The sequence below is a fragment of the Gopherus flavomarginatus genome, chromosome 11 (genome assembly GCF_025201925.1).
Source record: "Gopherus flavomarginatus isolate rGopFla2 chromosome 11, rGopFla2.mat.asm, whole genome shotgun sequence".
Taxonomy (NCBI): domain Eukaryota; kingdom Metazoa; phylum Chordata; order Testudines; family Testudinidae; genus Gopherus; species Gopherus flavomarginatus.
Window position 1 is genome coordinate 18,415,948 of NC_066627.1, and position 11,644 is coordinate 18,427,591.

At 40.1% G+C, this 11,644-nt stretch overlaps 1 pseudogene; it reads left to right on the plus strand.

Moving 5' to 3' along the window:
• Positions 1 to 426: 426 nt before the first annotated feature.
• LOC127031265 (olfactory receptor 10A4-like) lies at positions 427 to 1,357 on the plus strand (annotated as a pseudogene).
• Positions 1,358 to 11,644: the final 10,287 nt, after the last annotated feature.

The following is an 11,644-nucleotide window of genomic DNA, read 5'->3' on the forward strand; positions in this document are numbered from 1 at the left end:
TTCAGAGGCCTATACAGTTCAGGAGCATCTGAGTGGAGAGGGTTGTGAATCCCACTGGGGTCTAATTCTGGGATTTAGACTCCTAAGGTGACAATTGGGTGTCTAAGTCCCTTTGTGTATCTAGCCCCTTGAGCCTGATTTTCTAAGCCCAGTCAATAGGAGCTGTGTGTTTTAGTCCCACTGAACATCAGACACACACAGTTTTATGTTGGCCATCCAAAAATGGGGGCACCTAGGACCACCGGCTACTATTGAAAATGTTTGTCATGGGCTATATATGTATATACTGGTGGATCCTCCCAGCTAACCATGGACCACATGAGCACATGGACCAGACCCACCAGCCAGACAACTGGGAAAGAATTCTCTTTAGTAACTCAAAGCCCTTCCTGTCTAGTGTCCCTTCCAGATGGAAAACAACAGGACATGGATAATAGGAACCATTCAATTGTGACACAGTTCGTCTTCATGTCTTTCTCTGAATTCTTGGAGGTGCAGGTCTCTCTTTTCTTTTTGATGCTGGTGTTGTACCTCATCACCTTGGTGGGCAATGTTGTCATCATAACGATCACAGTGGTGGACCCTGCCCTTTGCTTCCCCTTGTATTTTTTCCTCCGGAACTTGTCCTTTCTGGAAATCGGCTACACCTCATCTGCTATCCCCGAGATGCTTGTGAACTTCCTTTCCAAAGACAAAAGTATTTCCTTCCTGGGCTGTGCCACAGAGATGTATTTCTTCACCTTCTTGGGGATCACAGAGTGCTGCTTGCTGGCCATCATGGCATATGACTGTTACATGACTATATGCCACCATGATGAGCAGAAGTGTGTGTCTCCAGCTTTCGGCTGTGTCTTGGCTCATTTGTCTGCCGGTGGCATTAGGGCAAGCAACTTTCATATTCATTCTGCCCTTTTGAGGGCCCAATAGTCCCAACCATTTTTTCTGTGACCTGCCTCCACTGCTAAAGCTGGCTTGCACATACACCTACAGGAATGAAATTTCTATTTATACCATCTGTGTCCTTTTCATCATGGTCCCCTTCCTACTCATCTTTGTGTCCTATGTCCGTATCCTCTACGCTATCCTCAAGATGCCATCAGATACAGGCAGGAGCAAAACTTTCTCCAACTGCTTTTCCCACCTCATGATGGTGACATTGTTCTACGGGTCATGTATCATGACATATTTGAGGCCCAAATCCAGCTACTCACTCCACATTGACAAACTGTTTCCCCTGTTCTACACAGTGGTGTCCCCAGTGCTGAACCCTTTGATCTACAGCTTAAGGAATAAAGAGGTAAAGGAAGCCCTGAGAAGAGTGATAGTCAGAAAAATATTTATTTGAAACCTGTAAAAATATTGTTTTTCAAATGTTCTTGTGGTGGATTTGGAGCTGCCTGTAGCAATCTATGAATTCTGTATGTTTGTATATTGTAAAGATGTTATTTGTATTCACATATTTGGCTAATACAAGAGCTCAGTGGCAAGGAACTACCCAGGAAGAAGCACAACAGCCAAGATAAGAGCTCCTCAGCAAACACCAAGGACAATTCACTGTGATATGCTACCTCTGCCCGCCCATGGTAGGCCTTCCAGGCCAGCTTTCCTGGGACTGAATCCTTCCCTTACAAAGGGAAGAAGATCAGAAGTCTGAGGGTTTTTAAAGAGACACAGTCTCTGAATAAAAGAGAGGCTGGTTTGGTGAGAAGGTCTAGAGGCAGAAACTGCCCTCCAGACATCAAGGAAGCTTAGCCTGCTGAGGGGCTCTGTGTTAAAGTAAGATAAATGTGTGTAGGCCTTTTGTTGTTTTAATCCTCTCCTATGTTGTGCGCTTACTCTTCAAGTCAAACAATACTTTGTTTTAAGAAGGCTGTTTTGGATCACTGTATTTACGACTGGACACAGCTCCCCGAGGGGTCCTGTGCTGGTAGTGAGTCTAGTTGGATTGCCTGAGCAATCCTGGTTGACACCCATGGTACTGTCACCCAGGGACGTGCTCTGGGAGTGGGACATTCACAGGACTCCATCCTACGGTGGTGAACACTTGCAGTCTGACACCTGGACCACTCAGGGCTGTGATAATTCTTCTCTTTTCTCTCTACTTTCTTACTTTCTTCTCTCTTCTTTTTTTTCTTTTTTTATTTCTCTTTTTTCTTTTTTCATTTCTCTCTTTTTCCCCTTTTTCTATCCTTTCCATTATTTTCTTTCTTTCCTTTTTTTCTTCTCTCCTTTTCTTTACCTTTTCTCTCCCCCTGTCCTTTTCACTTTTCCTTTTAAAGGAGTGGTTATCATAGAATGATATAAATGTAGGACTGGAAGGAACCTCGATAGGTCATCTAGTCCAGTGCCCTGAATGGAGGCAGGACTAAGTATGATCTAGAACAGTAATGGGCAACCTGTGGCCCGCAGGCTGCATGCGGCCCATCAGGATGATATAATTGTGAGCCACAAGACATTTTGATGATGTTGTCTGTCTGCAGGCACAACCCCCTACAGCTCCCGTGGCCACAGTTCGCCATTCAAGGCCAATGGGAGCTGCAGGAAACAGCCACGATGGGCAGGGATGCAAAACCATAACCTGAAGTGTCCCTAGCCACTGTTTGCCAAAAGCTGGGAATGGGCGATAGGGAATGGATCACTTGATATTTGTCCTGTTCTGTTCATTCTGTCTGAAACACCACAGGAAGACAGGATAGTGGGCTAGAGGGACCTTTGGTCTGACCCGGTATGGCCGTTCTTATGTTCTTATGACTAGATTAAAGCACCCTAGTGAACTTTTAGGGCCTGACAGCAAACTCCACATGTACTCTTAATACTCAGCAGGGGAATGTGTGGTAGATTGACTCTTCAGCTTGCCATGAGCTAGAACTAGACATTCCCTGAGATACATAAGCTGAAAGTTTGAAAGCCACCCTGGGGGGATTTCAACAGGGAAAGGGAACATTTTTTTTCTTTCCAAGTTTGTGTGTATTTGGGTATGTGATTCTGACAAAACCAAAAAAAAACAAAAACCACCCAACATCTTCTGCTAGAAAAAAACATGGAATAAATGTCAAAAATTTCTGGGAGGGTGAGGTGTGGGGCTGAAGCCATTTTCCAAACAATTCTAGTTCTGAGCCGAAATATTGTGATATGAATGGTAAGCACTACCTTCAAATGCTGAAAGCCTCTGAACAGTAAGATTCATTTTTTTCCAAACACAGAGAAAAAGGACAGTTGTGAAATTAGAAGCTCTTGATACTTTTTCCTTACACAGAGAGCAGAGCATGTGCATTCAATCCAGATGATAATTGTTAAGAAAGAAAGAAAGAAAGAAAGAAAGAGAAAGGAAGGAAGAAATATACTCTGTTTCACCGCAGACTGTAAATATGTGCCTATGTTTACTATATGATTAGTCTAATTGAAGTCCGTGGTCATATTTACATGCTAATGTTTCAACACATTTTTAAGTGTCTTGCTGTATCTGGACCATTAAATCTCTAGGCTAGCATGAATACATTGTGTTACCTGCCCTGCAGTGACCTTGAAGTGACAGACCCTGCTGCTCACCAGTAGACAGACAGGAGATTTCCAATCCTGTACAGCTATAAGACACCATCACATGCACCCTACATAGTGTTTAAACCTTAGAATGTCAGACCTACCATGCAGTGATTGGAGCATAGGGATCAGCACTGGTTGTGGGGCAGTGAGAAGGTTCCACTCTCAATTTGGCCAGAATAAATATAAAAGTTCACGGAACTATTTCTGATGCTGCTCGGATGCAGCAAATGAGACCAAGTCCCCTGGGTAGCATCCAGAGTCAGTTTCTAACTTTGCTAACAAAGTCCTTTGGAAAATGAGTGAGCAGCAATGTAACCAATGCCCTCTACTCTGTCACTCCACTGGAGGTAACTGGCTACCAGTACATAGGCAAGCGGGGAGAGACTGATGGAAAGTTCTTCTAAAGACATCCAAGTGTTTTCAAAAGGAGGTCAAAGCAGGGAGGAGGCCAGAGTGTGTAGTGCAGAAAAATGTGCCATTGGCATTGTGGAGTAATAGGTCTTGCTCAGTTGTGTCTTTGCATCTGAAGAAGGTAAAATTCTCTTGTTCATTTTAGTGAGAATTCTTTATAATTCTGGCTGTGTAAAAGAAGAGGCTGAGTTACCGTGCCTGGCACGTGCAGTAACTTTCATATTCTCACCCTTGGTCATTCTAAAGTTCTGTTAGTCAGTTAAATACCTGATCTGAGATGTTTGACTCAGCTTTGGTAGTCATCTTTTATGGCTCAAGCCTAGAAAGCTGATGCCCATGAGTAAGTCACTCATGTGAGTAAGCCTGTTGAGATCACCTGACTGGTGTTACACATTTGTGTAAACTTTACAGCATATCATATCGTTGTTATGTGCAATTCACATTTGATAGAAAAGTATAGGCCAAAGCTAGTCAGTATCTGTGTGATGAAAGTTTCTTTTACTGGAAAATGCTGATTTGTTGAAAATGAAAAAAAAATAAATGTTTTGACTAAACTTTTGTGAGGAAATTTTGAAAATTGCAGCTGATGACGCAAAGCACCCAGGTGTTCACACCCTACATAGTTTTGTAACAATCTTTGTACAAAATGTGCCCTGTCAGCTATCATTTGAACACTAATAACTCACTGCTCATTAATCTTCTTGTATGATGTATGGACTCAGCTTTTATTAAGAGTTATGGATATGAGCTAGAATTGTGGTTAAAGAGTGTTTGATGCAGGCATGGCCAGGGAGTTGGCAAACAAGTCAGTTCTAAACAAAAGAATGCAGATTTTCCTCAGTTTACATATAGGCAATAAACAAGATCATCTAGCTAACAAGGGGTGGAGATTGCAGGAAACAGAACAATTTGCATTTTAGCAAATGGTAAAATGTGTGGGGGGGAAGGGAAGGATGACAAGATGGACCTTCCTTGGCCACTAGACTCCATTTCATCTTCCTCTTAACTGAATAAACTTTACTTTGACTTCAGAAGACTCTATTTCAAAAATTCAATGGACTATAAAAGAAAAGGGCAGATTACTCCCAAGTTATCTCTTTTACAAAGACAAGGGAACCAGCACTTTGGGGCTTCGGGAAGAGATCTTGGCTGGGGTGTGGGGGTGTCAGACATCATCTTGCTGGAAGACTGTGAGTGAAGAAAGTCATCTTGAATTGAGGCTGTACCTTGCTAGATTAAGTTTTAGACTTTCAAATGTTTGTTTTTGCTTTTCCTTGCTTGTAATCCTTTCTAATTTTCTCTCTGATACTTGAATAAACTTAAAATCCTATCTGGTTTTGTTAATACATTCAATGGACTCTTTGGTTGGAAATTCCTCCAGAAGAGAGCATGGAATTCAGACTTCACAGTCCTTCCAGTCTATGGGTTGAAATTCTAAAAACAGAGTCAGTAAATACTAATTATATCAGCATTGTTTGGTGGCAAACCCTCCTCTCCATTAGTAACTGACAAAAAAATAAAATACTAATCAGGTTAGACATCTAGCTCCCAAGGAAAGGCAATGGGAGTTAGCTGCTTAACTCACTCAGTTCATGTCTACTCTGCAAGCTACATTGTGGAAGATCTCCACCTGCGTGCACACACTTACAGTAGTGTGGGTCACGCTAGGGCACTAAATAAGTCTGTGCAGCCAATGCTCTGCCATTAGATTTCAGAGCACGAGCTCCAGCCTATGCACAATGCCTACACTGCTATTTTTAGCACACAACCTACTAGCTTGAATCTGTGGACATGGGCTGGGAAGCTCGCTTTCACATGTGGTGTAGATATGCCCTTAGATACGTCTTAAAACCTCACTGGGAGCTTAATCCACCACGGAAGTTAGGCACTTAACTGCTATTTTGGGTGCCTAAGTCAAAAATGTAGATCTCTGCTTAGCTAGTGCCTAGATTTCAACCAGCGGGCATACCCAGTGATGCCTCAGTCCTGGGGAGAGTCCAAACTAGGTATTCCCCAACCTGTCTTGTCTGTAGACCCTCATCCTTAGATGTGGCTTGAGGTCACCAGATAACTGTTAGTTCAGGCCCTTTACAAAATGCATCCTATAGCCAAATGGTTAAAGCCCTCACCTGAGGTAGGGGAGAACAAGATTCTAAACCCTATTGTACCTGAGAGAAGTGAGGACTTGAACGCAGGGCGTTCCCCATCCTATAAGCTGCCCTTATCAAGGGCCTGCATGCAATGTTGGTTGAGGGCTTTTTCAGTCTGCCCTGTTGAAGCTATCTCCCCTTTATATGAAATAGCTAATGAGACTCTGTACCCTGGATGTTAGAGGACAGGACAATCAGGGCCAAGTCCCTGCGCCAGTAAATAGTTAATTGTTCTTTATAAGATGGAACAACTTCATCAGGTCAGACAGAGAGAACCGTTGCCCAGGGGTTAACACACTCAGAATGTGAGATGGTGGGCTACAGCTGTTGTGAGATGCTGCAGAAGGACATCTGAGTCCAACTGTTTCAGTTTTGGGGTGTTTGGTTTCTCAGTGCAAAAAACGTGGAAATGCTCCATGAAAAGCCCCTTTTCACATTTCGGTGCAAAACAGTTTGCATGGGAAATTCTTGAACTGCTGTATTTGATTATAATTAAGTAGCTGGTGTGCTGTGCCCAGGCTTTCCATGCTGACCTGCACTGTCTCAGTTTCGTTTTGCTCCTTCTGTCCCTTTGTTGCGTCCTCCTGTCTTATGTCTTACCCTTATACTATACGGTCTTTGGGGAAAGGACTGTCCCTTTGTTATGTGTTTGCACATTGACTCCCTGATTTATGACTGGGCCTCCAGACCCATAAACTTTCACGACAGAGAGGAACATCATGATTATCTAGTCTGACCTCCTTCACATTGCAGGCCCCAGAACCTCACCCATTTACTCCTTTAGTAGGCCCATAACCTCTGGCTGAGTTACTGACATCCTCAAATATTAATTTAAAGACTTCAAGTTACAGAAAGTCCACCATTTACTAAAGTTCAGGCCAATATATGACCCCATACCCCATGCTGTAGAGTAAAGTGAACCCCCCACCATAGGGTCTTTGTCAATCTGACCTGGGGAAAATTCCTTTCCCACACCAAATCTGGTGATCAGTTAGACCCTGAGCACATGGGCCAGATCCACCAGCCAGACAACTGGGAAAGAATTCTCTTTAGTAGCTCAGAGCCCTCCCTATCTAGTGTCCCTTCACCAGCCATTGGGGATCTTTGCTAATACTAGTAATGGATGGGCCATGTGTCATTGTAAGTGACCTCATTTTACCATCCCCTCCATAAATTTGTCAAGGTCAGTCTAAAAACAAGTTAGTTTTTTGTCTCCATTGCTCCCCTTGGAAGACTGTTCCAGCTTCACTCCTTTAATGGTTAGACACTTTCATCTAATTTGAAGCCTACACTTATTAATGGCCAGTTTATATCCATATCTTCTTTTGCCAATATTAGTTCTTAACTTAAATAACTCAGAGCCCTCCCCATCTGGCGCCCCATGTCTGGCCATTGGGGAGATTTGCTAATAGATGCCTGGGTATAATATAAAAATCCTCAGTCTTGAATTTTATATAAAATACAGGTCAAGTGAATTGTCTCGTTAGACCGACCTCACACTTGGTAAGGCAATTCACATCTTTCAATGTAATTATACCTGCTCCTGTATTTTCCACTCAATGCATCTGATGAAGTGGGTTCTACTCCATGAAAGCTTATGCCCAAATAAATGTTTTAGTCTCTAAGGTAACACAAGGCCTCCTCGTTGTTTTTGCTGATACAGACTAACATGGCTACCCCTCTGAAACAGGTGGCAAGGTGGCTACAGATAAATCTTATTTACAAATGTGTTTCTGTGACTAGAAACTTGGATGGGTCACCCTAAAAGATGCTATGTTCAGGGCAAACTGCAAGGAATAGGGCAGACAATCCTCCAAACTTGTGGTTTATTCTATAATTAGATTCACCAAGACAGTAACAAAACACCTCCTGCAATAGTACTGTGGTTACCAAGAAGCCAGATACAGTCCCCTTTAAGCACCTCAACCCTTGATTCCCATATAGACAGTCAAGTCTAATATAGTGAGTGGTTATTGAAAATAGATTCACCATATGTTAGGTCCACCAGTCCCAAAGGACCGGACACTGATACCTAGATCAATATGAGATCTTACCTGAAAATCACCCTGGTGTCTACTCTTTTGGAACTAAAACTACAGGTTTTAATAATAAAAAGAAAAAAAAGAAAGAGAATTGCAGTGGTTAATAGATCAATACACATACAGATATATTTTAAAACCCCTTAGGTCATTTCATAGCAGAGATGATGAGGCTTCTGATTTGTAAAAGTCTCTCTGGAATCAATGTAAAAAGTTATAATCCAAAAGGTAGTAGTCCTGGTGTAGAGTTTGTTTGAATTCTTGCATGAGAATTCCAGGGTAAATCCAGAGTAAACCTCGAGACCTCAGTCATGTGGCTTAGACCTTCTCTGTCAAAGTTTAAACAGACCTGAAATAGAAAGGGTCAGGCCTGGGATTTTTTTCTTCATAGTCCTCTAGCAAGATGACAAGCCTCTGGACAGAAATCTTCACAGCAGGACTTTCCTCGGATGAAGAATAGGCAGTGTATACTGTAGCTTTGAAGCTAATCTTCTGTTTCCTGTGCATACCCAGGTAAACTAGCTTTATTCACATAAGGCAATGAGCCATTCAAATGACCAAGACATTTCATTATAGCATAGATAATTAAGCTGAAGACAATGTAAATAATACTATTAGTTCCTACAGTATGGTACATCTTTGATCTTTGTGTCAATAAAATACAATAATGATTGTCAGTTAGGGTGACCAGACAGCAAGTGTGAAAAATCGGGATGGGGCTCGGGGGTAATAGGTATCTATGTAAGAAAAAGCTCCAAAAATTGGGACTGTCCCTATAAAATCAGGAAATCTGGTCACTCTATTTTCAATGTAAGTAGGTTGTCTTGATTACATTTCAGTGCCTCTTGCTAAGTTGTTGTGGGTCACACACAAGTTGACTAGACTGTCAGGGTCAAAGCCATGTGTCATCATGAAAGATTGAGTAACAACATGAATAAGAGAAATGGCATTGTGATGAAGATGCATGTTTCTCCACATACCCTCCTACTTTAAAAACACACACATACACACAAAACTCTTGTTAACTTTTCAGTGAAATAATATTTAATCACAGTATTAAAATGAAATAAAATGAAAATTGAAATAAAATAATTAAAAGCTATATTATCGTAAATGTTTAAAATAATATATGCACAGTTTTACATCCTAAGGAAGTGCCAAGAGTGAGAAATTGTTAAGTTTACTTAATTTTCATAACTAAATAACTATCATCCCTATGACAGAATTTAAATAAAGATTTTTAGTAATTTTTGTCTAAATAATTTGCATTGTAAGAAAACTCATGTAAAAATAGATTACAGACAAGTAAATTATGAAGAAATTAGTTCATGAGGAATAACAATATTGTACAGAATTCTCATGTGAAGAACGAATTTTACAATTAAAAAAAAGTAAAAAGACGTATCATAGCTTTCTAACTGCTTTAATCCTTTTTAAAAAATAGTGTTAGTTTGCTTTTAAAAATGTTATTTAAGCAATTCGTTCTTTGTTTGTACAGCACCTAGCCCATGATTGGGCCTACTTGCTATTATTTATAATAATAATAATAATAGTAATAATAATAATAATTTAACATAAAATCATTGAAATGTATTGTAAGTTGATCTCCTGCACAGACATTAGAACAGTTCATAAACAAAAACCTAGCCAAATCTAAAACATGCCCCAGATTAATTAGATATTTCATTTCTCTTTTAAATACAATGGTATAAGGGGGAAAATAACTCACATTGGGCTTTATTAGGAGGAAAAAATCTTTGGAATTATCAAAATGGCTATACTAGTAATAGAGTGAACTGACATCATAATTAAAAAGTTTTCAGATGTAATCAGTCTCATTAAAAACTCAGAATCGGAAAAGGTAGAACTTCCTCTTTCTCTCTCTCTTTTTTTTTGGGAGGGTTATCAGCAGAGACACAGCCGTCTCCGATGAAGGATGCAAAGATAAGGAAGCATCTGAGCTTTGTAAACAGAGTGAAGGCAGCATGTTCCAAGTGAGATCATGAGACCGGCTTGTCCTTTGGTGGTAGGTGGGCATCAAACTTCTGGAAGTAACTGAATCATTTGAATCAGTTTGAGGGAAGTATTATTCTTCATGCCTCTGCTTCATTGCATTCATATGGCCCTCGGCATCCATGGTTAGACAGATACCTTATGGAAATTAGCAAACTCATTCTTTGCTTTCCTGCCATAGGATTTCTCCATGTTCCATAGCTCAGGATTTTGTTATTTTGCTTTTTTTTATTTAGCACATTTCTGAAGAGCCCCTTTTCTCGAATGGAATAAACTCAATGGATTATCTGTAAATCACTGTGGAGGTGGATATACCTGAAAAGTAAGTAATTCATGACTGTGTCACATTCGCAGAAGCTACACTGTTTTATTTTTAGTGACAAAATATTAGTCCGTCTTGGGTGGGAAGACAAATATGTTTATAATGGACAGGGGAAGGAGAGAGAAATCGACTCTGTAGTGGAGTCAGATGATTAGATGTAAGGACATATGAGATCTGATTCTGTTGTCTTTTAAGCCAATTTTACAGCAAAGCTATATGTTGACCATTATGGAGATACAGTCAAATAACATGAGAGCGAGTGTGAGCAGAATCAGTCTTGCTGACTCTAACGGAGGTACTCTTGGTTTACATGAGGGTCAGGGAGAGGAGAAAACCATTGAGTTCAATACATATTTTCATATTCTATTCTCTTCTATTCTATTTTAAATAGTTTATTATACTGCACTCCTCATCCTGTATCCAAGCAACTTGTAGTAGTTCATTAAGGAAAGTGACTTAACATCTGTTCCTGATGTACACTACTCTCAGCAGAAGTAAAATTTGGACTCCTTTTCTCCTCTTTCAAGTGAGTATCAACCAAGTGATCTTTGGACCTCAACCAGGCAAAGCCTTTTCTAGCTAGAAGACTAATTCGCTTGGATTGGTTTGGGTTGAACTCTTGTGAGGTTTTCTGCCACCGTGAATGGTGAAATTGTCATGAGAATGGCTATTGTAAAAATGTAGGAGCTTGGTTGCTATTGAATTTATTCCCACCTAACTTGCAAAAAAAAAAAAAACCTTAAGTTTTCACATCTATCTATCTATCTATCTATCTGGGCCGTCAAGTGATTAAAAAATTAATCCTGATTAATTGCACAATTAAAAGCATAAATCATGATTAATCGCACAAAAATCACACTGTTCAACAATTATAGAATACCATTTGTTTAAATATTTTTAGTGTCCACATTTTCACATATATTGATTTCAATTACAACACAGAATACAAAGTGTGCAGTTCTCACTTTATATTTTTTTATTACAAATATTTGTACTTTAAAAAAAGGAAAAGTATTTCTCATTTCACCTCATACAAGTACTGTAATACAATTTATCATGAAAGTTGAGCTTGCAAATATGGGCTTATGTACAAAAAATAACTTTATTCAAACATAAAACAATGTAAAACTTTAGAGCCTTTAAGTTCATTCAGCCCTACTTCTTGT